Below are 27,097 nucleotides of genomic sequence, written 5' to 3' on the forward strand. Positions count from 1 at the left end.
AATATGACCAAAATCTAGGACCTGCTGAGCAGTGAGGAACCAGATCTCCTCTTCTTCAAGAAAGCCTACCTCAACACCTCATTAGCAGTCAACATCACCAAGGCAGACGCAATCAACTACATCATCGCATTAAAAAAGGGCCTTCACAAGCCAGGAGGAGGACTTGCAGTCTACAAAGACTCCTTTAAGTGCTCACCATCTTCAGAAAACACCACTCCATTAATAGAATACCTGCACTTCAAACTGCAAATCTCTGAAAACTTTACCCTGAATTGAACTATCTTCTACTGTCCAATGGTACAATAAGCTTTCTTTACCAAACTCATCACCAACTTCATCGTTCCCCACTCTATTCACTCCTCAGTGATCTCAATTTCCACCTAGAAGACAGTACTGCCCTCTGCTCCACAGCACTCCCCAAAAACCTCAACAACATTGGACTAATTCAGCTTGTCACAGAACCAACACACATTGCAGGATACTTGCTGCACCCCATCGTTACCATCAACAATAGAATCAGTGCAACTCCACATTACCGTTTATATGGACTGACCACTCCATCATCCACTTTCAATTGCACACACCACAAATCAACATGCCCACCAGTCCCAGTGCAGCTGGGGCAAAAACGCAGAAGCGGATTGGCACAACATGGACAACTACTACAAAATGGTATTAACAATGAACATCTGCACTGTAAAGTATCCTATTATTCCTCGTGTTGATGTGTAGTCTTCAATGTAAGGGCTGTATGAGAGAAGTAAGGAGTGCTTTTGGCAGGACTTAGCAATTGTCTCGAGAGGAGCCTCAGCCAACCATAAAACAGCACCAGGATTTTGCTCTCTGTCCACTCCTGCCTTCCAATCTAACAACTTACCACTCCTCTCCCCATTCTCAAAATGAGCTAGCTTGCTAGCATACCACATTGCTCTAATCCTACTCTCAGTAACCTGAATATAAGCCACCCTTTTCTCATTCAGCTTCCTCTTAACTCCCTCAGCCCCTGCTCCAGAGGAGGACAAAGACAGTTATGTTTTTCATTGCTCCATTCTCTTCTTCAACACCTGTTCTAAGCATGCAGCTTCCATGATTTTATAAACCCTTGCTTGCGGAAAATTCCTCAAACTACCACCTTATGTGAATCTCATACTATTGTCAGGGGAACTGACACAAGATTCAAACTGAAAAACACCTGCTCCCCTCATTTAATGCACTCAATATATCAGAATCTAACAAAAACAGCCAATTAATTGTCCACCTAGAAGTAGTCTGCATATATGTTAGTCTTACCCCTAACAAAATAGTGGTGTAATCTGAACAATGAACCGGGATATGCCTGACCTCATTAACTTTGTTTACTAATGATTAATCTACTAGGAAATAATCAATCCTAGTAGAACTCTGGTATTTATTAGTGAAGAAAGTATACTCTTTTTTAGCACCGGCCTTTTTAAACCACGTCACACAGATTGAAATCTACCATAAGGTTTCTCAAAGACTTCCTAGTTTTGTGTGCCCCACTCATCAGTCTAAAACTCCATCTAGAAAGACATTAAACGCACCCCCAATCACTAGAGAGGGTTAATATTCAGCAGATTTTCACGTAATTCACATAGGGAGAGATGCTATAAAAATTCGGGGCATAAAAACTCATACATTTAAACTTAAACTGCTCTAAAGTCAGCCTACCAATAATCTACCAGCCTGAGCAATCAGTTCAAAACTCCACCACATTCATACATGTGTTTGTCCTGATGATTAGAGCTACACCCTTGGTGAACAGGGATTGGTCAAAGCATACAACCTGATGAATCCACACTTGACTGCTAAAACAAAAACTTTCACTCCACTGCAGAAATAAAGTCTCCTGTAAAACTATAATGTGGGTCTGGGGATCTTTCAAATACTGGCGGATCAATCTTTGTCTCCTTCTACACCAGAGACCGTTGACATTCTATGTCAATATAATTATCTCTTTTACCCCATGCCCATTTTATTGAAGTCTCCACCCTCTTATCCACTATGTTGCAACCATTTGCGCTGCTGAAAGTGATTTGGCTATTATTTAAAAAAACAAGACTAACTCTTGAGCAGCAATTATTGCTATGAGGACAATTTTTACAATCCCCCCTTTTTTCTTTTTTTCAGTTTTAGCCCACATATACACCACACACAGTGCACCCCCCGGGTGCCCCCCAAATTCTAATGATAATATTTCCTCTATGTCAATTTGGGCCCATCATAGGAGGATATGTAACGGCTGAATACTGCAATGCCTAGCCTACACCTTTACCATGAACAGAGACAAAAAAAGTCAGTGTAAAAATTAAAACACCTTAAGATGGATCAAAGCCACATATTGAAAAGGGACTGGAGACAGGGGAAGAAAAAGTTCTTCATTGGCCATGAGGTCATCTGCCTGCTCTGTTCACCTGATATTATGCATTTCATTGTTCCATACAACTCTGAGCATGCTGGAAACCTAAACTGGACACTAACTCCCAACTTATGCATTTCCCCTATCTGCTGGCCAAACTCCCGCTACTTCTGATAAGCAGCCCTGCACATGTCTGTTCTAATACTATATGAAAAACCTTTACCCACTAACTTCCACTTGTGTCAAGGCTAAACTAATTCCTTAATGCTTTACAAAAACAATTTGATCAAAATCTTCCTGGGTCTACTTCGACCCACTGATCACTTTTAAAGGGGTCTCTATAGATCCTTTGTATTTCCCTTTCCAGGTCCAACTCTGGATTACCCTTCAGGACCCCCCTCCAGGAGGTTAATCATGAAGCCCTTCAAGTCACTGCCCTTAACCGCCTAAGGTAAATTGAGTCCTCAAATTGGATAGTGGATGGAGACAGTAAGCTGTCAGAAGATACGGATAGGATTGCAGAGTGCTTGCATAAAATGTTTGAGGATCCATACTTAAAGAGCACTTTCAGGGCACCAGAGGTAAGGGAGTAGGTCTAGCTCTTTAAAAATCCTTGATTGTAAGGTTTTTGCCAGTATCTTAGACAGGAAACTCTACTTGATTATTGGTAAGATACTAAATCCAGATCAGAAGGGTTTTGTGCCTGGTAGACAGGTACATGATTTGGCACATCAATTGATATCTGCACTTAATGTAGCAAAACAAGTTCAGACCAATTGGCTATTGTTACTATTGACAAAGCCAAGGCGTTTGGATTTATTTGTAGGTGGTTCTGGAGATTTTTTTCTCCCCTTAGGGTTCATCGCTGCAGTCAAGGCTTTACATGGCACATTCAGCTCAGATTTTGGTTAATGGGAGCTTGACAAGGAAAGTTAACATCACAAGGGGACACCTTATGGTTGCCTGCCATCCCCGTTACTTTTCAATCTGTATATAGAGCCTTTGGCGTAGGCTTTTAGGGAGCCTTTTGAATCTCAGAACCATATGTTTAAGCTGAGTCTTTATGCAGACAATATCATTTTGTATACGAGGGGCACATGGAAAACAGTGGGATGCATGGAGGTTATAACTGAAGCATTTGGGGACTTTTGTGACTACTCTATAAATAAGAAGAAGACAGAGGTGATGGTATGGAATTTAGCAAGCACAGGGGTAAGCTATGAAAAAAATATTAGGTATCTGGGTATTTCAGTTCTGCACAAGTTATAAGAGCATAATCTGAGGAAGGTAAGAAAGGAAATTGAGGTTTTATTAACTAGATGGAGGCACATCCCTTTGATCCTTTATGGAAGGGCAACTCTAGTTAAGATGGCAATCCTCCCTAAGCTGATCTACTTATTTGACAACATTCCACACTCTTTTCCTGAGGGTAGTTTAGATAAGATACAAGGGAGGTTGGGGAGCTTTATTTGGGCATCTAAAAATCCTGGACTTAGTTGGAAGAAGCTAAGAAGAAAGTTGGATAAGGGTATGGTAGCATTTCTAGATGTCCTGATATATTTCCTCTCCTCTCAATTTAGGAACTGCAGACAGATTTTGGTGAGCCCAGATGACTCTAGCAGGGATACAACTTTTGCAGGCTGTTAAATTTGTTTGGTCAGGGTGTCTTCCTGTATAATTTCGGGGATCGAAGTACTTTAAGAAGGTCCGGCTGAAAGTTCTGGGGGCCTTCTTGGATATTTGGTAGTGTTGAGGAAAATCCATGGAACCGAATATTGTTTGGAGTTTACCCCAGTTTGGAATTCCCCGGGTACGCCCTCATTTCCATTGGATTATTTAAGTATCCAATTGATTAAGGCTTGCATCAATAACTAGGGGCAGCTGTGGGAAGGTTTTGAGGTAATTTCATGGGAGGCTTTAAGGTCAGAGACTATTGGCACATTGTCATGGTATAAATATTGGCAATTGGCTTCTTGGGGTTCTCGGCATAGCTGGGTCAGCGAGGAGAAATGGGAATTGGAGGACAGGTTATAAGATCCTAAGCCAATAAATAAGGTAATCTCTTTGGTTTTGGGAGCTGGTGAAGGCTGTTGATGAGAGATGTAAGATCCCTGTTCATGCCGGGGTGGATGTCAGCCCACAGAGGAACATCCTGATATTTGGCGGACTACTTTAGGCCTCCTATATTCCACAGTTAATTCGGCACAGTTTTGGGACACCCCACTTTTTACATGGCACAGAATATATCTCACCCAAAGAAACATGCAGAATTTGCTGTAAGCACAGAGAAGGAGAGTGTCATAGAGTGGAGTGCTGTGTTATAAAGAGGAGCGGAATGTCATGAAGAAAGTAGTGTCATGTTGTAGTGTCATACAGTGTACCTGAGTGGGGTACAGTGTAAGGGCATATAGTGGAGAAGAGTGTCATAGAGTGATATATAGCAGTAGAGTGTTATAGAGTGGAGTGGAATGCAGTGGAGTAGAGTGTGGTAAAGTGGAGTTTCGTAGTGTGCAATTTGGTGCAGTGCTTTACAGTGGGGTAAAGTGTCACAGTGGGGCAGAGGGGAGTGGAGTAGAGTGGATTGATATAGCAAAGAGTGGAGTAAAGTGTCAGAGTGGAGAGGTATGTTGTGGTGTGTCATACAGTACAATGGCATTGAGTTTAGTACAGTGGAGTGGAATAGTGTAACTTAAGTACAGTGTTAAAAAATTGGAGTGGCGTGTCGTTAAGAAGAGTCGTTTGACATATCGTGCATCGTTGTACAATATCATACAGTAGAGTACAGTGGAGTGGCATACAGTGTAGTAGAGTGTTGTAGAATACAGTGGTGTACAGTAGAGTAGATTGTTGTACAGTTTGGTAGATTGAAATGGTATAGTCTGTGATAGAGTTGAATGGCATTGAGTGATGTATAGTGTAGTGGCGTGCAGTGGAGAAATGGAGTAGATTGGAGTAGAATGGAGTACAGTGTCATAGAGTTGATAAAAGTAGAGTGGAGCATTATATAGAGTTGCATAGTGTTGTAGAGTGCAGTAGAGTATCGTAGAATAGCTTAGAGTGGAGAAAAATATCGAACAGTGGCATAGGGTGGAGTAGAGTGTTCTTCAGTGGAGAGCAGGGTCATAAAGTAGAGTACAATGTTGTAGAGTGGCATAAGGCGCAGTAGAGTCTTTTAGAGTGAATTAGCATAGAATAGAGTGTCGTACAGTGGAGCAGTGTAGACAGGAGTGTCTTACAGTGGCTCAGGCTGAGATACTGTCTCGTACAGTTGAGTAGAGTAGAGTGAAATGGTATAGAGTGTCATCACAGACAGTGACATAGACTACAGTGGGGAGACATACAGTGGAGTGGCGTAAAGTGTTATGGTGATCAGTGTCATGGCGTACAATGTCACAGTGTACAGTGGAGAGTCGTAGAGTGAAGTTTGATTGAGTGGAGTGGCATCAGGTGTCTTGGTGTATAGTGTCATAGTGTACAGTACAGAGGCGTAGAGAAGAGTGGAAATGATTGTAGTGGTGTAGAGTAGAATGGCGCTGTATGGAGTGGTGTAGAGGGAGTTGAGTAGAAAGTGGTAAAGTGGAATAGAATGTAGTACAATGGCAGAAAGTGGGGTAGTGTGCCATGGAGTGGAGAGAATACAGTAGAGTGGCATAGAATAAAGTGCAGTGGCATAGAGTCGAGTGGCATTTTGTAGAGTAGAGTGGCACCTCATAGAGTGGCATGTCATACAGTGTCTTAGTGAGTAGGGGTGTTCAGTAGAACGGCATACAGTGTAGTGGCATGTCATACAGTAGAGTGGTGTGTCGTACAGTGCAGTGGTGTGGAGTATTCTGGAGTGTCGTAGAGTCGAGTGACGTGCTAGGGATTATTTCAAGTGGTGTGTTACAGATTGGTGTATTGTACATTTTGTTTGCGTGGAGTGGAGTGGAGTGGCATAGAGTGTAATAGTGGAGCAGAGAGGAGTACAATGAAGTAATGTGTCATAGTACAGTAAAGTGGCATCAAGTGGCATAGAGTTGCATAGATTGGAGTAAAGCATCATAGAGTGGCACAGAGTGGAGTAGAGTGTCATAGAGCAGAGTAGACTAGAGTGGTATAGAGTGGAGTGCTGCACAATGGATTGTTGTATAGTGTCATTTCGTACAGTATTGCACCGTACAGTGTCATGACGTAGACTCTCATCGCATAGAGCCTGGTGGCATATAGAGTCATAGTGTACAGTGGAGAGGCATCGAGTTGAGTGGAATAGCGTGGAGTGGAGTACAGTAGGGTGGTGTGTGTAAGAGAAATTTGGATTGGGTAAAGTCTAGTCACATGTCGTAGAGTACAGTGGAGTGTCATAGAGCAGCGTGTTGTTGAATGTCTTAAAGTGGAGGTGAGTGCAATAGAGTGGAGTGGGATGCCATAGAATGCAGTAGCATGTTGTGGGGTGGAGTGGCATACAGAGAGTTGCGTAAAGTGTAGTAGAGTATCATGGAGTGGGATAGAGTGTAATGTTGTGTCATACAGTGGAATGGCATGGAGTGTCATACAGTGGAGTGTACTGTCGTAGAGTGGAGTGGTTTGTTGTCCAATGGAGTGGCAAAGAATGGAGTGGCATGTCATACATTAGAATGAAGAGGCTTGTTATAGAGTGGCGACTGGTTTAGTGTCTTTGAGTGGTGTAGAGTAATCTGGAATATTGTATACTGGTGCAGCGTAAAGTGGAGTAACATGCCATACATTAGAGTGCCATGTGATAGTGTGGAGTAGTGTGGCACAGAGTGCAATGTCATGTCCTGGAGGGGATTGGCATGGAGTGGTATAGAGTGGTGTGGCATATGGTCAAGTGAAGTGGAGTATCGTACAGTGGAGTAGGGTCTTGTAGAGTGGAGTGACGTGTTATGGAGTGTAGTGGTGTTTTGTACAGTGGAATGGAGTGGAGTGTTGTGTCGTGTTGTACATTATTGCTGAATGGAGTCAGATGAAATGTATCAAAAATATCAATTATGTGCTGTATAGTGTCCTTTTTGGTATTTATTCTAAATTGTTTCAGTAAACGTTATAAACCCTGATTCAGAAAGGTAAAGTTACACTTTTGTGGAAGTTTACGATTGTTTGCTATTCAGAAAGGTATTTTATGAGACGCGTCTTTAGGACTGCAGACTATCTGCACCTAAAAAGATAGTACAGTCCTATATTTTTATTTGCGTAGGCTAGGCAGTCGTAAAGATACTACCCCTGAAATGCCTCCCTGATGACGAAACAATGGGATATATGCAAAACTATAAGGTTATCATTGTAAATGAGGGCCATAAGGCATAAAAACTTAGTATGATATTGTGCCATAGTATACCAGAGTAATATCATGATGTACCGTTGTGCATGCCGATTACAAAACAGCATATCATTGGCTATTGACTGCACTTTCAGACGTAAAAGGAAGCCATTTGTTTACACCAAACTTTGGCTGCAATCTCGTATTTAACCCTAAATATAGTGTCATACTGTTATCTAAGTGTATAGGAAGGGATAAGACAGTTTACTTAAGTGTAGAAAGGTAATTACAATTTGTTTTATTACACGGTATATTTTATCAAAGTTTGTGAAACTTCTGCAGTACCATAATATTGTGTTGATTGCACTAAAGGCCTGATTGCCAGTACTCTGGTCCTGGAACCACTGTACCCGCATTGACATTCCGGCGGTCCAAGCACCCAATCACAAGGTTTGCGCTGGGACCCCCACAAATACTGTCTCCAGACCACTACCTGCACCAATACCTGAGATCCTGCAGCGGCGGCGGTGTGGATTGTGCCCGGCAATGGAGTTTTCCTGCCTTTCTACTGAATATTTCATGGTGGGGACACTGCCATGAAAAGGGAGGCTGAAAGGCAGGTTTTGGGAAGAAAACGTGTCCAGGTTAAGAGTCCCCTGGAGACATGTTCCGGCTGCATGCTGTGTGTGCCCCTATGCCCGTGCATGGTGGTGCACACTGTTTCTCCTGCAGACCGTCCTGCAGGGAAACAGTGTGCCTGACCACCAGGAGGATTTTAAGCATGGCCAACATTAGCTGCAGCTCTTTCCTAGAGCTGCAGCTTGACACTGCCATGACTGCGCCACCACAACACGGCCAGTTGTAATGCGGCAGTTGGGATGCCGCTGGTTTGGTGGCATTCTCCCGACTGTTGGATGGAGGTGTCCCCGCTGAAGAGTCATAATGAGGCCCTCAGTGTGCATTCTGGGTTTAGTGTTTTAAAAACAAAAAAAATCAATTCAGTGTATTAGACTTAAAGCCCAAAACGTCAACTAAGGGGCCTATTAGGATGACGGGTGGATCGCCCCCGCCGGGACAGCGGTAGCCACCGCCGGCCTTGCGGGGTTGATCCACCCGCCATCCATGCCAGAATGACCCCCTCCATATTAGGATGGCTGGGGGGTCCGCGGCAGACGGGAAGACCGTCCACCGCTTTTCCGCCCGTCGACGAGTCGACTGGGCGGAAAACGTGTATAATATGGTGGCGGTGTCTGCAAGACACCGCCATCCATATTATGATGATGAAGGAGATCAGCCTTTCGCCGCCATGGAAAGGCATGCGGTTTCTGCATTTTGGGGCCTGTTGGGGCCCCCAGGGTGTTGGGGGGTGCACATGGGGGGTACCTATGGTGCCCCCTGCATTTGCATGCACAAGGTGGCAGGCACCGCACGTTTTGTTCGCCTTTCCACAATTTAAAGTGCAAAATATATTTACCATGCCTACTGCACGTTATGTATTTTAAGGGGAAATATAGTGTACTGGATTCATTTTTTCATTTTGTTATGTATATATATATATATATGTTGCACCATGTCACGTCATGACACCATCATTGTGGTGCATTCTGGGGCTGGTAGGAACTTGTGAAACGGCCATGTGACCACTTGGATTGAAAACACACACTCACCTGTGTACAAGGCGGTTAGCTGAAACATGTTAGGTATAAATGAGTGATTTCATTGCTGCCACGCTTTTGACAAACAAAAGTCAGCTTTAAGTGGAAGTCGGAATTGGGCTCTGCTTGTTCTGGTGAAACCCATGCTTACAGGATTCTCCGCTCCTGTTACAAGAGCCCGCCCTGCAGGGTTGGGGGCCCCCGGCAAAACAGAGCTTAGCTGAAACATTTTACGGAGGGGGCATGACCTGCTCGACTGTGTGCCAGCCATTGGATTTCCGAGTTGAATTATGGCACTGTGAGCGAGAAAGGGAGAAGAGAGAGGCCTCAGTCTGTCTCTGAAGATTCCGCAGTTTGAGAAAGTATAATTACAGCGTGGCAGCAACTATGCACTTTGCAAATTATATATTTTTAACAGTGTGCACCAGGGGACTATGGCAGTAATATCCGTGACATTGATGCTTTGAAAATAACGCTACTAAGCACAAATGAATTTTGCACCATGTCACGTCATGACACCATCATTGTGGTGCATTCTGGGGGTGGTAGGAACTTGTGAAACGGCCATGTGACCACTTGGATTGAAAACACACACTCACCTGTGAACAAGGCGATTAGCTGAAACATGTTAGGTATAAATGAGTGATTTTATCGCTGCCACGCTTTTGACAAATAAAAGTCAGCTTTAAATGGAAGTCGGAATTGGGCTCTGCTTATTCTGGTGAAACTCATGCTTACAGGATTCTCCGCTCCTGTTACAAGAGCCCGCCCTGCAGGGTTGGGGGCCCCCGGCAAAATGGAGCTTCTCTGAAACATTTTACGGAGGGGGCATGACCTGCTCGACTGTGTGCCAGCCAATGGATTTCCGAGGTGAATTATGGCACTGTGAGTGGGAAAGGGAGAAGAGAGAGGCCTCAGTCTGTCTCTGAAGATTCCGCAGTTTGAGCAAGTATAATTACAGCGTGGCAGCAACTATGCACTTTGCAAATTATATTTTTTTAACAGTTTGCAACAGGGGACTATCGCAGTAATATTTGTGACATTGATGCTTTGAAACTAATGCTACTAAGCACAAATTAATTTTGCACCATGTCACGTCATGACACTATTATTGTGGTGCATTCTGGGGCTGGTATGAACTTGTGAAACGACCATGTGACCCCTTGGATTGAAAACACAACTCACCTGTGAACAAGGCGATTAGCTGAAACATGTTAGGTATAAATGAGTGATTTCATTGCTGCCACGCTTTTGACAAATAAAAGTCAGCTTTAAATGGAGGTCGGAATTGGGCTCTACTTGTTCTGGTGAAACCCATGCTTACAGTATTCTCCGCTTCTGTTACAAGAGCCCGCCCTGCAGGGTTGGGGGCCCCCGGCAATACGGAGCTTTTCTGAAACATATATGTATATATATATACATACATTATATATATATATATGTAATATATATTAAGTACAGTGTACTACATTGTATTTCCCCTTAAAATCTAGTGTATTATTATTCTTATTTAACTTTGTACATATTACATTTATTAATTTTTGTAAGTAGTGCAGTGAATTCTAGGTATTACCATGGTAGTCCATTACATATATATATATATATATATATATGTTTTTTTTTTAATTAAATGTGTAATAAATTAAAAAGTCACTGTAGTAGAATATATTTGTGAAATATAGTATAGTACAGTGTCTTTTTAATTTCTTTAAAATGTTTCTAATTGTTGTAAATAGCGTAGTACTTTGGAGCTAATACTGCAACACTGCACAAACTATGTTAATAAAATATGTCAAAATTGAAAATACACTGTTGTACATATGTGAAATATTGTGTATTTGAAAACAAATTACATACCGCAGTACAATCTTTTCATCTTGGTTTATGAAACAAAGTGATGTTTTGTGTCATATGTGTTGTAAATGTATATTCTCCTTTTGAGCACTACATTGTCTGCACTATTATCCCCTATAAGAAATTTTGATCCGCACTCAAATGCAAAACACAAGTCCATCCAATTTGTGTGTTTTTAAATTGTTCTTTATTTTCATATTCTTTCTTCTAGTAGCCAACGCGTTTCGTCCTGTTTAAGGACTTCTTCAGGGCTCAGCCGATGATTTTCTTATTAGTGTTTGAATAGTTCTCAATTCGCTGGTTCTACCTCGCTTTTCTCTCTTAAACCGTGTTCAATGGTGTTATTTAATCTGTAATTAAATTGATGAATATCCTAAATGTAGGAGGATGTATCTTTTAATAGCTTTTAGGTCATCGCTATTTTCCGGATCGTACGTATAGTCTTAGACGAGCTGGTACTCCATCGCCATGCTGCATACCATATATTTACTGATATTACCGAGACAGGGATAAGTGCTGTACTTATATCCTAGACCTCTTTTGTAAATCCTTTACTATTATCCCCTGTTCACATACCATTGCTTACAAATTGGAACTATATGTATTTGACAAAAGCTATAAGCAGTCTACTGCTACCTGTTTTTAACATATGTTAAATGATGAAGTAATTTAGGGCCTGAATATGATGTAGGTTGGAAAGCCTCAGACCGCTCGTTGGAGGCTTTCCTACCTACATAGTGGGTTTACATTCTGACCAATTATAATGTTGACGGTCAGAGTGAAAGGAATCAAAACCCTAAGTTAGATTTAGGACCTAATTATTCAGTTTTATCTGTCATGTGCCCACACACTGTGAAATATTATGTAAAGACAGAAAAACAGTATAATGTTGTTTAAACGTGCATGTTAAAGTTGCACAATTGTATCTGGTAATAACCTACAGCCTGCTTTCAAAAAAAGGTCTCAATGCGGTTTGGTTTAAGTGTTTTTTCCTCTTCATTGTATTCGAGCTGAGAACGTCCTGCCTAGGATATGTTACAGGAAATTCAGAGCAGCAAGAATGTTTTCCATTGTAGTCTGTTAGTTTGGCATGAGAAGTCACAAACAACAGGAAAGAGCTGTTCTTTAAATAAATGTATGTAATCTGGGTGGTACATAATTGAAAAGCAGGAAGCTTTTTCTATTGTGAACATTGTATTAAATATGGATCTAGGCCAAAATTAGTATTATAAGAAGTAGACCCGAAGTGTATGTTAGTTGAGACTGACTTGTGCTTCGCTCATAGCACATCACTCTCCCAGCTGAATTAGCCTGGCATGTACAATAAACCTTTTTGTACTCCCTTTTGTGGCAGATGTGGTGATGAAATGATTTGCACTGCTTAAAGGATTTTTTCCCGACAAGAGTATAAACTGGCCAGGGCAACCGACTGAGTTCCGACAGGCTGAAGGAGCCCATTGGCCAGTCGAAAAGACCACATATTCCCTTTAGGAAGGCGTTTCTGCCTTCGGGATTATGATGGTACAAAAGGGGGTGGTGATGGACGTAGCATCAGAACCAATCAAACACTCACACCCAGTCAACAGATCTGGGTTTGATCCATCACCATTCTTTAGCCCACTCTGCCACCCCAGTTCAGACATGGCCATATGCAAATCAGTCTGACCCTGTGCCTTATGGGAACATACCAGCCCGAACTGCAAAGCCATGCCCTCACTGGACCGGAAACAAGCTTCCTAGGACTGGTTTCTGGCATTTCAGCTGTCTTCAGCCAGGCTTGCTTGAATCCAGTGGCAAAGTGAGCAAGGGACTCACGTCTGAGCATACCCTGCCAACTTATGGCGAACAAAGCGGTACAAAAGGGGGTGGTGATGGACGGAGCATCAGAACCAATCAAACACTCACACCCAGCCAAGAGATCTGGGTTTGATCCATCACCATTCTTTAGCCCACTCTGCCACCCCAGTTCAGACATGGCCATATGCAAATCAGTCTGACCCATTGCCTCATGGGAACAGTCCAGCCCGAACTGCCAAGCCATGCCTTCACTGGACCGGAAACAAGCTTCCTAGGACTGATTTCTGGCATTTCAGCCGTCTTCAGCCAGGCTTGCTTGAATCCAGTGGCAAAGTGAGCAAGGGACTCACGTCTGAGCATACCCTGCCAACTTATGGCGAACAAAGCGGTACAATGATGACACTTTCAGACAGCAGTTCCATTCCGGCCTTTCCAACATTGAACTGCTGTCAGAAAGTGTCTTTGGGGGCCCCTAGCAGGGCCCCCTTCTCCCCTGGCCCTCCGGTTGAGGCCCTCATGGTGCCTGCCACACAGTGCTGGGATCTGTAAAAACTCCCATTTCTCTTTTTTTTATTTTTTTTATTTGCCAACGTAATAGAAAAAAAAAGAAATTTACGAAAATCATTACAATAAAGCAGCCATCCCCCCACCCCTCAAAGAGAAAAGAGATTGCGTATGGTTAAGAGAAAAGAAAAAACACAGTGAGCCAGAAAAAAGAGAAGCACATACAATTAAGAGGTAAAGAAAAAAAAAAAGGAGCAAGATATGAACTACATGAGAAAAAAAAAAAAGAATTTACTTTACACAACACTAGGAAGGAAGAGCGGGACGAAGTAAAGTTATCCTGACTGTGCAAGCCAAAGAGTCAATTTTTCCCAAACCTCTAATCCCTTCTTCCGTCCTTTCCTTCCTTTCTTTGCATATACAGCGATTTCTAGATGATACGTGGCGATAAATCGGGCTAGCCAGTGTGAAAACGATGGGGGCTCCGGGTCAAGCCAGGAAGAGGCCACACAGAGCCTCCAAACAGTCATCGCGATGAAAATTAAACCATCTCTTTTCAACTGAGAGGTCTCGGTCTGCGTTCCTAGCAAAATAATAGTTGAATTCAATATTATAGGCTGAATTGTAACTTCCCTTAAAAATTCCTGTATTCGGAATTCGTAAGTGGTGGAGAGTTCTAAGCATGTGGAAAAAATATGGATAGAACTGGCCCCATATTCCAAACATCTAGGACAAAGGGTACCTTGGCCAGTCCCCCACTTTACAATTTTACTAGGAGTGAGATATAAAAAGAAGATAGTTTTAAAATGTTGCGCCTGTAGTTTGGCTGAGATTAGAATGTTCTGTGAGATGGCAAGTGAGTTAAAAAAAGTGCTGTTAGAAGTGTCAAATTTGTTGCACCATTTATCAGCTATGTTCTGTAGGTCGTCGGGGGTCTGCCTATTTATTATATTGTATAATAATCCAATTCGAGGCGTTAATGGCTTACGTAAGATATTAAGCAGATCAATTTCCCTAAAACCAGAGGGCCCCCCTACCTTCCTAGACTGAAAGTCAAATACACAATAGTATTTGAATGCGTCTTCGTTTTTGAGTTTAAATTTAACCAGTAACTCAGAGAAAGGGACTACCCCTTCGCAAGTAACGAGGTCTCCCAATTTCAATATGCCGGCCTTGTGCCAGTCTGAGAAGTAAGCCCTGCCGAATATAGCAGGCAAGCTGCCATTATTCAGCGTGGGAGTATAGAAGTTAAATCTACCCAACCCTAAGAATTTACGGATGCTGCGAAAGGTTTTAAAAGAGTTTAGTAATGTCTTAAATCGCACCCTTTTGTAATATCCGTAGGTGGTTTCCCGAAGTAGACAGCCCCAGGACTGTTCTCCCAACAATAGCTGAAAAGGCGTGGGGAGCCCGAAAGTCTGCGGGGGTGGAGCTTCTTTTAGCAATTCTGCGCTATATTGTAAAACCGAGGCCCAATAGTAAAGAGTGATGTTAGGAAAAGACCAACCCCCTCGCTCTTTTGGTAGACAAAGCTTGCTGGGTTGGCAATAAGACCAGCTAAACTGTGTGAATATTTGTTGAAATTTTTGCAGATTAGATTTACTGAATTCCAAAGGTATTGTGCGAAAGAAATATAAGAGTTTGGGAAAGTATGTTTTTTTTATGACATTACATCTGCCAACAAGGGTTAAATGTAGGTTGTTAATTTGTTTCAGGGCCTTTTTTCTGTGTAATGCCAGAGGAGCTAGGTTGTCTGTAACAATTTCATCCAGATTTGATGATATAGAAACTCCCAGATGTTTGGCTTTGGAAACAACTCGATAATCGGTCCATAGTACTTGGCTGTTTGTTATTATTTGGGTTTTGTTTTGATTCAGGGCATAGCCAGAGAGCCTCCCAAATTTTAGCGCCTCATTTTCAAGAGCCACTATGGTGTTTAAAGGATCAGGTGAAGTGATGGCCAAATCCTCGGCGTAAGCCATGATCTTAATACAGCTACCTTGCAAGTTAACTCGGAGGATCTCATTATTTCTCTCTATTTGCTTGATGAAGGGGTCCAAATAAAGGGCAAACAGCAAAGGGGAGCATGGGCAACCTTGCCTGGTGCCCCGAGAGATCTCGAACTGGCTGGTTAGTTGCCCATTAACTGAGACACAAGCTTTTGGTTTTACATAAAGGGCTTGTACTGCCTGCGTTATCTTTGGCCCAAATCCAATTCTCCTTATGACTGCCCACAGAAATTGCCAGGAGACCCGATAAAAGGCTTTCTCAGCGTCCAAGAGTGTAAGTGACATCGGGTCTCCAGCAGCCTGTGCGGCATCAAAAAGAGTAATCGCCCTTCTAACATGTTCAGTTGTTCCTGTTTTTCGGGATAAACCCGTGCTGCCACTCTGAAACCAAAGATTCAACAACAGAAGAGATTCTATTAGCTAGTACTTTGGAGAAGATCTTTGAGTCACAATTAATGAGCGTTATTGGTCGATAAGAGCTCATCTCTATTGGAGATTTATCCTTCTTTGGGAAAATAGCTATTCTGGCCATAGACCAGGATGCTGGTGGTAAAGTCCCATTAAAAATAGAGGTTATTACTTCTGTAAGAATTGTCTTTATTTGTGGAGCGAAAGTCTTATAAAAGTCTACTGGGATGCCATCTGGCCTAGTAGCTTTCCCGTCAGGCAGACTGTTAAGGGATTCCAGTATCTCATCCCATGTGGGAGTTATATCTAACCTTTTCATATCTTCTAAGGAAAGAGATCTGAGGTTGATCTCGCTAAGATAGTTGGTGGTCTCGTAAGCGATTAGGTCGCTAGGGCCGTGAATCTCCTCAGTATAAAGTTTGGAGTAAAAATCCTGGAATCCGTTTCGTATGTGATCTGTGTTGTTGGTCTCATCCCCTGATGGGAGTTTAATTGTGCGTATCTCACTGCAGGAAACCTGTTGCCTGGTCCTGACAGCCAGATGATGTCCAATATTGTCGCTACACTCATAATTTTTCTCCCGGGTGCTTGCCCATTTTGCAGCGGTTTTTTCAGCAAAAATTGCCCCAATTTCGGCTCTGACCAGCACTACCTCCTTCTTTACTGTCTCGACATCTTGTCCTGTTTGAATGCAGTGAGTCAACTTAGTTTCAGCCACCCTTAACTTTCCTTGTAAGTTGTTTATCACCGTTTTCTCTTTTTTATTTTTGCGGACTGAAAATCCCAGGGTCTCGCCCCTGATCCCCGCTTTTAAAGCTTCCCAAACTGTCATAAGAGAGACGGAGACAACATTGAACCCCAGAAATTCCTCTAGCCATCCTTGCATATGGGTTTTATACAACCGTTCCTGTAGTAAAGCTATTTCAAAGCTCCAGGTAGAAACCTCTTTAACTTTCCCTAAACTTTTAATGTTAATGATAAGGGGATTATGGTCAGACATAAAACGTGGGGCCATTTCAATAGTGCAGTTGTTGATGATCGAAGATGAAAGGAAAAAGTAATCCAGTCTAACAAGGGTGTGATGCCGAGCAGAGAAAAATGTATACCCTGGCAGAGAGGGGTTCAGACTTGCCCAACAATCTCTAAGACCATGTGCCTGCGCAAGATCTATAAAAGCCTGATATACCAGGGGTTTCCTACCCTTGTATTTCCAATGACTAACACTATCCCAGTTGGAGGGTAAATGCAAATTCAGATCGCCACAAAGGACAATGGGGGTGGGCCAGTGAGCTAGTTCCCCAGAAACCAAATTAATAACTCCTGGGTCATCTACATTACTCCTGTAAATTGAGCAGAGGGTAAAAGGGGGATTATTAGAGACATGACACTCAGTAATCACCCATCTGCCTAAGGAATCAGCCTTGACCCGGGGTGAAAAGATAGAAAGTTTTCTTTCAGCCAGTATACCCACCCCCTTGATTTTGGAACCCTGTGTAGTGGCCCCCAAGACTTGAAAACCCAAAGAGTCTAAAAAGTGCCTCTGAGAGCCCTCGATATGAGTTTCCTGTATGCAATTAATATCCCCCCCAAAGAGCGAAGTCCAAGCGCCACATTCTGTCTTTTTGAGCGATCGTTTAGCCCGCAGATGTTAACAGAGACAATTCTTAAAGAGTTTAACTTAGCCATTTTTAGAGAAAAAAAGAAACCAAAGAATAATAATAACACTACAGACTCCTGACGTCTTATCTTGTACCATAGCAAGTGTGTCTTAGGTATACATGTGTATGTGCAAGAAAGATTTAGAAAACTTGTGCTTAATTTTTCTGTGCAGAACTTTTCTCTTGTAGTGCCTTTCCCTCCCCTCCCCCCTCCCCCCCCTTCTTCGAGCAATCAGGCAAGGCCTGAATGATGACAATCAACTTGAGCCCCGACTGCCAACCACGCCGGATTGATACATTCTATAGCTCTAGTTTATCTGTTCGGCCGCATGCCCCTTTTTCTTAACTGTGTTCAATAATAAAGTGATAAAGTGAAACGATGTGATAATAACATAGAATAGTAGAGAAACCACACAGCAGAAAATAAAACGAGTAAACAAATAAAGTCAAACAGAAAAAATGATGCCAGAATCAAGGTAGGAAAAGTGCGACTTAGGTCTGGTTTCACTCGTTGAACAGAGTGAGCGAATGTCACTTGTTCCTGATTTTCAATTCTTCCAAATACTCCACTGCTTTAATCTCGGAGAAAAAAACCTTAGTACTCCCGTTTAAGATTACTTTGAGCCTTGAGGGAACCATAAGAAACACTTCCGCCCCCAGCTGTTGAAAAGGGGAGATTAGTTGTCTCATTCGCCATCTCCGTTCAACGGTCTGATGGCAAAAGTCTGGTTTAGCAAAGAATGTTACACCATTTGCTCCTTTCTTGGAGTTAAAGCGGGCCTGGCCATATATCATCTGTCTAAGGCGAAAGTTTCCAAAGTAAACAAGAAATACCCTAGGTTGCCCTCCTGACGTGTTAGCAACGCTATGTTGTCGCTTTTGATGAAAAGGAAATCGGTGCGCCCTCTGGACTTCATAGTCCCAATCCCATCCTGAATGGTCTGGAACGGAGTCCGTTAGTAATTTAACAATGAAGAGCCTGAGGTAATCCCCCTCCTTCCCCTCCGGGATACCACTTTTGTGATCAAATCCATCATGCAGGCAGTATTAGACTCCCCCTGCTCTTTGGTGGTCAAAGCGTCAGTTTCCAAATGTTCGATTTGTGTTTCTACCATTGAAACCCGATCACTGATGTCTGCGCAAGTTTTATTCAGACGCCTTAGCCCACCCTGCAACATTTTGGCAGCAATCTTGGCGATACAGTTGTCCGCCCGGACTTCTTCGTGGAACTCCTTGATGGAGGTCAGGATGGACGCTAAAGAGGGTTCAGACGTTTCAGCATGCAGGCTCTTGGTACTGACCCACTGAGTAGAATTTAAATTGTCTTCATCTGGGGGGTATGATACCTGAGAGTCGGGGTAATCCCATATTAGCTAACTGCGGCGCTTACTTTTGCTGGTGGACTTTTTATGTCGCTGTACTGTGCCTGTATTTTGAAGTGAGGTCTCACTATGCCCTTCGCTGGCTTCTCCAGAGAGATCTTCGTTGGAAGAATTTGGAGTACTGTCTGATACGGAGTAGAAATCTTCCCCTCCTGCTTCAGGTGTCCAGGGAGTCTGGAAGCCAGGGGGCACCATCAGGTTTTGGATCACTTTGTTAGTCCCTGCGCCGGGGTCAGGGTCAGAAATGAGCCGTAGGGCCTCCGTACTATTCTCGCCGAGTAGGTTTTCAGGTACCTGTGCCTGTTGGGTAGGCTGTGGCAAAAGAGTTGTAGTGTCTGCGGGTGGGAGTACTGACACCGGGACTAGGGAAGGCCCATCCTGAGCCCCTATAGGCTCTGTTAATTCAGCCAAGCCGCTTTCTGGTATGGTGGATGGAGAAGCAAGATGGAATCGGCCTGAGCTCATGCTGCTCGGCTGCTCAAGCCGGACGCGTAACGCTCGGCTAGCTGTCCTGCGCCGCCCTCAGAGATGCCAGAGCGCTACGTTCACTGCTCTGTAACGCGAGCACCGAGGCTGCTCCTCTTGGAAGGGGGGGGGTCTGTTTTGGAGAGTGTGTCCTGGCCAAGGGCTAATCGGCCCGTCCTTTCTGCCTGCAAGAAGCTGGTGAAACAAGCATTGGATACACTGCACGTTTTTAAAATTTCGACTCTGTGCTCTGCTCTTCTTGTATCCCTCGTAGTCTTCAGTGAGGTCAACGAACTCTGGGGCCTTTGAACTGCTTTCCTTAAAGATCCTTGTGAAGCGAAGTTGCTGGAATATAGCAGGACCACTATGAGCATGCGGGGGGCCCGAAGAGGCTCCAAGCAAAAGACTCCTGTTGCTGCCTTGGACTCTAAGGATATTAAACCTGCCAAAGAGGCCACCTCCGCCACTGAGGGAGCTCCTAAACTTAAAAATGAGGTCAGTGGGGATAAGAAAATGCAGGGGAAACAGTGGGGCAAGCCAGGGGGGGTGTTCCGCCTAGAGATATAAAAAACACTGAGATTTCCCTTCCCCCCCTGCGAAAATCTTTTTGGGAGTCAAAAAAAATATCTTAAATCCCAGTATGAAACCTCTATCCTCTCTCACTAATCACCCACCAGTAGATATCGTAAAGGCGGGGGCACCCCAAACAGGGAGTGGAATCTGTTGCCCCAAAACTCCCATTTCTCAATGGGACTTTGTGCTGCAGGCGGATTTTGCGCAGAGCACAAGCTCTCATTGAAGAATGGGAGTTGGCAACCACACCATGTGCGGCTGCATCGTGATAAGGTGTGCGGGCTGGTTCTCACACTGAGACGGTTTTGTCCGCCCGACATTGTAATAAGCCCCTTAGTGGTACATTAGATGGTGGATCCTTCAAGGTCACTGAGAGGTGTCCAAGAAATGGAATAAGTCCCACTGGTTAATTGTTTATGCATGTGAAGGACATCTAACATGGGCTTCAATTGGAATTCCACAGAGCATATTATCAAGCCCATTATCGCCGTTTTAGCGGCAGTTTTCTGCCGCTAAAGCGGCGATAATTATATCGCCTGGCTTGTTAATATGCCCCTAAAACTCATGCAACTTAATTACTTGCATCATGTGTACTTGACCCATAAGCACATAGGTCAAATGTACCAAGGTGTGAAAACTAAGGGCCCATACTGTGCGATAGCAGAGGCAGATTTCCTCCACATGGTCTGGTACTGTGTATGGCTGTCTAGATACTGGGATGATGGAACGCAAAGTCTGACTGATGTCACAGCAGGGCTTTAAGTGGGACTAGTTCTGCCAATGCTCAGCACTGGCAGTTCTTCAAAGCAGTCGCTGAGACGGGTCTTTCCATTTTTGACCTCACCCTCATGGTGAAGAAAAAATCTTACATCTGCAGCACTACCACTCTTTACTGCCTTTGATGTAACTTCGAAGAGACTCCTTGTAGGTCTTTCAGTGTCTCATCATTTTACAAAAGAAACATTTTCAATATTATAAATAACCAAGCCATAGTTGTTGCTTATTTATCTTATGCAACTAATAGTCATTGACAAAGCCAATAGTCCTGCATTGTTGTAGGTATAATGTTTCTTGTTGTATTATATAGCTGGATGCAATGACAGAAACATCAAAATACCAGTCGGGTGACACATTTTTCCAAGCACAGATTTTTAGCTTAGGTGTTTTTAAGCCACTCCTTTAGTTACAAAGCCCACGCTCCTTTGAGAGACCCCCATTTTTTTAATCCTACTTGAAGCCCTGTATCACAAGCTTACTGATCCCTAATGTCCCTGTCTTTTGCCTGCTGAGCTTAGCAAATCAGACGAAAAAGACCAAGTTCCTGTGGAGCTTCATCAACCAGGCTCTAGTTATGGCAAAAAGCTGCATGGCAATGTCCTGGAAGGTGACCGAGGTGTCTGGCATGTCGGACTGGTTACGAAATGTGAAAGAATGGACAATGTGGTTGCTTGCCGGTCTTGACACAGGGAAGACGAATGGGCACCATATTGATGTCTGGAATGAATACCTAGATTTGAAGGCTAAATGGACCTACGACCCCATTGACAGTAGCATAAGATAGCGCTCTACAGCCCCCCTGGTGCGGAGTGGTGCCAGAGCTCAATAGTTCCCCCTCAGCACCTACCCAGGTCTGAAAGCTCCAAACTGACTCTGGAGGAGGGCCCCTCCATGTACTTTGCAAGGGGGGCCTCACCTTTTGTTATGTCACTGCCCCTTGAATTCCCAAGTTGACATATGACACTCGTATCAGCTGAGATGTTAATGCCAGTGGGCATGACAAAATGCATTGCAATACCTCACCCAGGGAGAGGAGAGTCAGCAGACTGCGATGGTTTCTTAACATACAGGATGCCATGTCATGCCCAGGCCCCAGCTCCAATATGAGCTCCAAACCACAGCGCTCAGACCAATCCCAACGCTGCATTGCAGAGTTGTGATTGGATCAGGGGAGCCTGGCTGCTTCCTGTTCGCCAGAGGAGAGACAATGTGGAACAGAGCAGCGAGGAGGTAAGTGATTTTCTTTTTACAATTATACCTCCCTCTAAACTTTTTCTGTATTTCGAGGGGAGAGGAGTTGGCCTAATAGCTAGGTCGGTTGACCTTGGAGCTGGGGAACCACGTTTGAGTCTTGGCAGCGGCGCGCATCATCCGGTGATTCTGGGCAAATTGCTTATTCTCCCTGTGTCTAAAAAAATGGATGTGTCCTCATGTAACACAACTGGTGCTCATGCCAAGCGCTCTGATACCCGATACCTTCAGGTTAAGGTTGTGCTATAAAAACTCAGTTAAAATCATGAAAAAAAATACCTTCCACCCCTGGACACAAGTAAACTGAGATGGTTTTGCCACGATTAAACTGGCTTAATTGTGTACCTGGCAGCTAAGTCTCCGGCTATATCAGATACCCCCCGACAATAATTATTATTACTTTTTTAAAATTTGTTGGCCTCTTACCATACTCCAGCCCCCAGGCAATCTTTCTCACATTAGGGACTAAATACTTGGGGGCTTATTTACAAGCCCCTAGCACCCCTCTTGTGTCATTTTTAACATGGTAAAAAAGCGACGCAAAAGTGACGCAAGGGGCTTGTAAATAAGCCCCTTGGTGGGTGCAGTCCTCGCAATCGTCTTCCATCCAACAACAAGTAGTATTTGTATTTGGGAGCCGCTGCGCCTTCGGCTTTTGCCTGTGAGGGGAAGACAGGACTTCATTGCCCAGGAGGCTGAGTGCTGCTCAACCTCCCTCACCTGTGCAGCTCGTCTGGGGCTACAAAACATCCTGCCGCTCCCGCTTCGCGGGAGCCGCTGCGCCTTCGGCTTTTGCCTGTGAGGGGAAGACAGGACTTCATTGCCCAGGAGGCTGTGTGCTGCTCAACCTCCCTCACCTGTGCAGCTCGTCTGGGGCTACAAAACATCTTGCCGCTTCCTCTTTGCGGGAGCCGCTGCGCCTTCGGCTTTTGCCTGTGAGGGAAAGACAGGACTTCATTGCCCAGGAGGCTGTGTGCTGCTCAACCTCCCTCACCTGTGCAGCTCGTCTGGGGCTACAAAACATCCGGCCGCTCCCGCTTCGCGGGAGCCGCTGCGCCTTCGGCTTTTGCCTGTGAGGGGAAGACAGGACTTCATTGCCCAGGAGGCTGTGTGCTGCTCAACCTCCCTCACCTGTGCAGCTCGTCTGGGGCTACAAAACATCTTGCCGCTTCCTCTTTGCGGGAGCCGCTGCGCCTTCGGCTTTTGCCTGTGAGGGAAAGACAGGACTTCATTGCCCAGGAGGCTGGGTGCTGCTCAACCTCCCTCACCTGTGCAGCTCGTCTGGGGCTACAAAACATCTTGCCGCTCCCACTTCGCGGGACGCGCGCGGACGCGCGCCGGGTGAAGCCCGGGCCAAGGGCGGGCCCGTTTGAGCCCGTTCGACCCTGGAGTAGGCTGGGCTGGGCCCACTCTCTTTCGTGTGCTCCAGCACATGTTCCCCGAACCTGCTGCGGTAATATCTACTATTTTTATTTTGAATCAGGTAGCTGCACTTGTTTGACTGTGTAATGCCTCCAGCGGGCAGCAAGGATAAAAAATTGACTAAAGGTGGGAGCGTAATGGGAACTCTAGATCAATTTATCACGCAAGCCTCCAGTGTTCTAGCGTGTGAAATAGCGGATACAGAACGACGGCTGTCCACTGAGCCAATATTTACAAAACGTTCCTCCTTGGGTCCCATTATGAACGCAACTACGCCAATTCCTTGTTTTGACGATGAAAGGACCGCTTGTACATCTGATGCAGATCCCTGTGTGGTAGTATCACCAACCGCCACAACTTTGGTGGACGGTCCCAATAGCCATGCCAAAGATGAATGTGGGCTGGATGGGATAACTCAAGAGAAAGAGATGAACACCGCAACAAGGTCAAAGTCGATTCCGATACCTACCACCTCCACGAGAAGTAAGAAAGTACCAAAAAATGTGGTTGCTGCCAAGAAGAAAAACTGTAAAGGTGGCCAGCTTAAGAAAAACAACTTTAAAAACTCTAAAACACCAAGGTGTGATGGGGGAGGAATGACATCTCGGGAATTGACAATGGAGACCGCAGGGTTTGTGGAGAGTGTGGGGACCCAGACTGAGCCTATTGCAGTATGCCCGATGAATCTCATGGAGTCAGAGGCTCCAGTTCCAACATTTAATGATGTACTCTTGGAAAAACTAGGGGGCTTAATTACTGGCTGCTTGTCACCACTTATTAAGAGATTGGCAAATATTGAAGAACAATTGGGAATTATTGCTAACACTGCTGCTCAAAACTGTGGGGGTGTGGGAAGGAAGAGTCATTCCAATGCTGAATCAACGCCCCAAATACCATCTCCTCTAACTGTTGATTGTCCTTCTACTTCAAATGATGCAATCAATCCGGAGAGATTGCGGCCATCGGCTATGGTCCGAAGTAATTATCCAGCCGGGCGGTACCATTAAAGAATGCAGGCAAAGCTACGATAAACTCTAGCGGTGGCAGTGGTCAGCACTGCCAACTTCCATCTCGCCCTGAAACTACCCGTCACCCTGCTGTATCATCCCACAGCAATAATAAAATACCGCTTGCAAGAGTTGATTTACCTCCTGAATCTAATCCGTATGTAGTTGTTTTGACTGGTGTACCACATTTGGGGAATGATACTGAGGAGTCATACCCATCACTTAAGAACAAGGTTACGTTCTGGCTCAATAAGCCATCACACGTAACCAGTGAAGTATTGTTTGTCAGGAGGGTAGCATGGGTGGGCCATAAGATAAAGGACACCAGGGGGGATTGTATTTTGATTAATTTTAGGAATACTTGGATGGTGAACTATGTTTGTGGATGGGGCCAGTCTAGGTCTGTGGAAGGTATTGAGTCCCACCCATTGTCCTATTTCTATCCCACCACTCAATTGCAACCTAACCCGGGCTCTGATCGGGCTATTGATGCTGCAGGGGCAGTGACAGGTGGTATATACAGCAGAGGGAGACACTGCGAACCACCCCCTAATACAGCTTTTAGTCAGAACAATAGATACAGTCCTCTGGATTTGGTTGACTGACTGTATTTTGAGAGCTCGCAACTACCAATTGCAGCTGAAAATATAGTCGGGTATGAAAAGAAGGGTGGCTTAGGGAGTATTGGTATTTGCAACCAGAATATTGTAGGGAGTGGTAGAATTACCACTAGGGGTAGCCTAACCAGTGGGACTTTGACTACTACTACTAGTGGCCGACCTCTGATTGTCAAATCGAGAAAAGGGGCAACTGAAGTAACTCTGGCATCGCTTTTTCCGGTGCCACAAACAAATAGCGAGCCCAAAAGTGGGGAGATAGCCGGTGGGGCAACTATGAGTCCATACCACGTGTGTAGTATTAGTCAGGAACCAGGCATCAGGGCAGCAGATCACAGTGAAGGGACAAGAAACGTTGCGGAGTGTTTGGAACGCGTCCACCCAGAGGTTCTTAGTGTTCTATCCACCAGCCCCCCAACAGTAATACCCACACTACCATCCATGCCGCAGATACTAGTTTCCATACCAATGAGTCGGTAACATCCTGCCCATTGGATGGGGCACATGGTAAACCGCACTGCAGTAGGCTCGCCTCAGCGCAGGTGTTGCGAAGGAGTGTGGGTGGAAACGTGGAAAAACTTAGAATTCTCTCATGGAATGTTGCGGGCTTAACCAGTAAGATGATGAGTGTTGAATGGGGTTCCTTTGTGGATGACTGTGATGTTTGTCTGTTCCAAGAGACCTGGGCCCGCACGGAACAGCATTGGGTGGGTTTCGCTTCATTTTCTGTTCCAGCAGTGTGGGGTGGGCGAGGTCGCCCCTCGGGGGGTTTAACAATCTGGATTAGTTCCCACTTGGGATGTACGTGCAAAATACTAAATCCAGGCTCTGTGGATATCCAGTGTGTTGTTCTTGTCTTCCCAGATGATTACAGGATAGCACTAATTAATGTATACTCTCGTCCTGTTGGTGTAGCTAAAGAGTCCAAAGTTATAGAGGACCTGACTACTTTTATCTCAACTGTACCAAGTAACATCCATGTATTGCTGGGAGGTGACCTGAACTGCCAATATGAGCCCTTGGTAGGCTTTAACGATACTGACCATATGGAAGAAGACCTTTATGGGGTCCTACCTATGGCGCAGGCAAACCCGGTGAAAGTCTGGACACCTTTAGCAATACAGATAATGGCGTTGACTTTAACCCATTCTCTACGAGCGTGCAATGGTCGCTTTTCCTCTGATATCCCTGCAAAATTGACGTACAATAAATTTGGGCAAATGTCTCTCCTCGACTATATCATGGTAGAAGTTAGGTCATGGTCAAGAATTCTAGATTTTGCGGTTGTTTCTAGAAATGATAGTGACCACAACGCCCTGATTCTGGACATGGCATTACCTAATGCCAGCAAGATTGGTGTATTGCCTTCTGAATATAATTCAGGCGATTTAACTCTAACAAATGATAGGCACAGAGTTAAATGGCAGCTATTGCTGGAAAACCCTGGTAAAATTGAAAAACTCTACAGCTTGGCTATTCCACTTCTAGAAGATCTTGCAGCTCTTGTTGATTCATCTCTGCCTGCAGATTTTTATGGCCAGCTGGAGGTTTTCCACAAGCGATTAGTTACCAATATGGCTGAAATAGTCAATCCCTTGGTTCCCAAGAAGGGGAAGAGGGCCCTTCCTAGTTTGTGGTATAACACTGCATGTAGGAAGGCTATAAAGGAACTACTGTCGGCTGTAAAAGCAAACAACCGGGATGAAATTAAAGTTAGAAGGACAGACTATAAAGTATTAACCAAGGCTGCGAGGGAAGAATGGGAGCACGAAAAGTGGTCTTCGTTAACAGTGGCGCTAGACACTAAAGACTTTCACAAATTTTGGTCCATAATTAACACCGGCAGCAGTGAACCAAACCCGGCCAATGACTCTAACTTAGCAGCAGATGTCTGGGAAAATCACTTCCAGGCCCTGTATTCTCCTGAGGTTTTGCCAGGTCACCCGGAATTATTTATGATCCCATCTTTTGCAAAAATGCAGTGTGAGGTGACCGAGTTTACGGTTGAGGAGGTTTGCAATGTTATTGCTAAACTCCCCTCGGGAAAGGCTCCTGGTCTCGATAAATTACCGGGCGATCTTTTT

This window comes from Triturus cristatus, chromosome 5_1, assembly GCF_964204655.1.
Source record: "Triturus cristatus chromosome 5_1, aTriCri1.1, whole genome shotgun sequence".
Classification (NCBI taxonomy): Eukaryota; Metazoa; Chordata; class Amphibia; order Caudata; family Salamandridae; genus Triturus; species Triturus cristatus.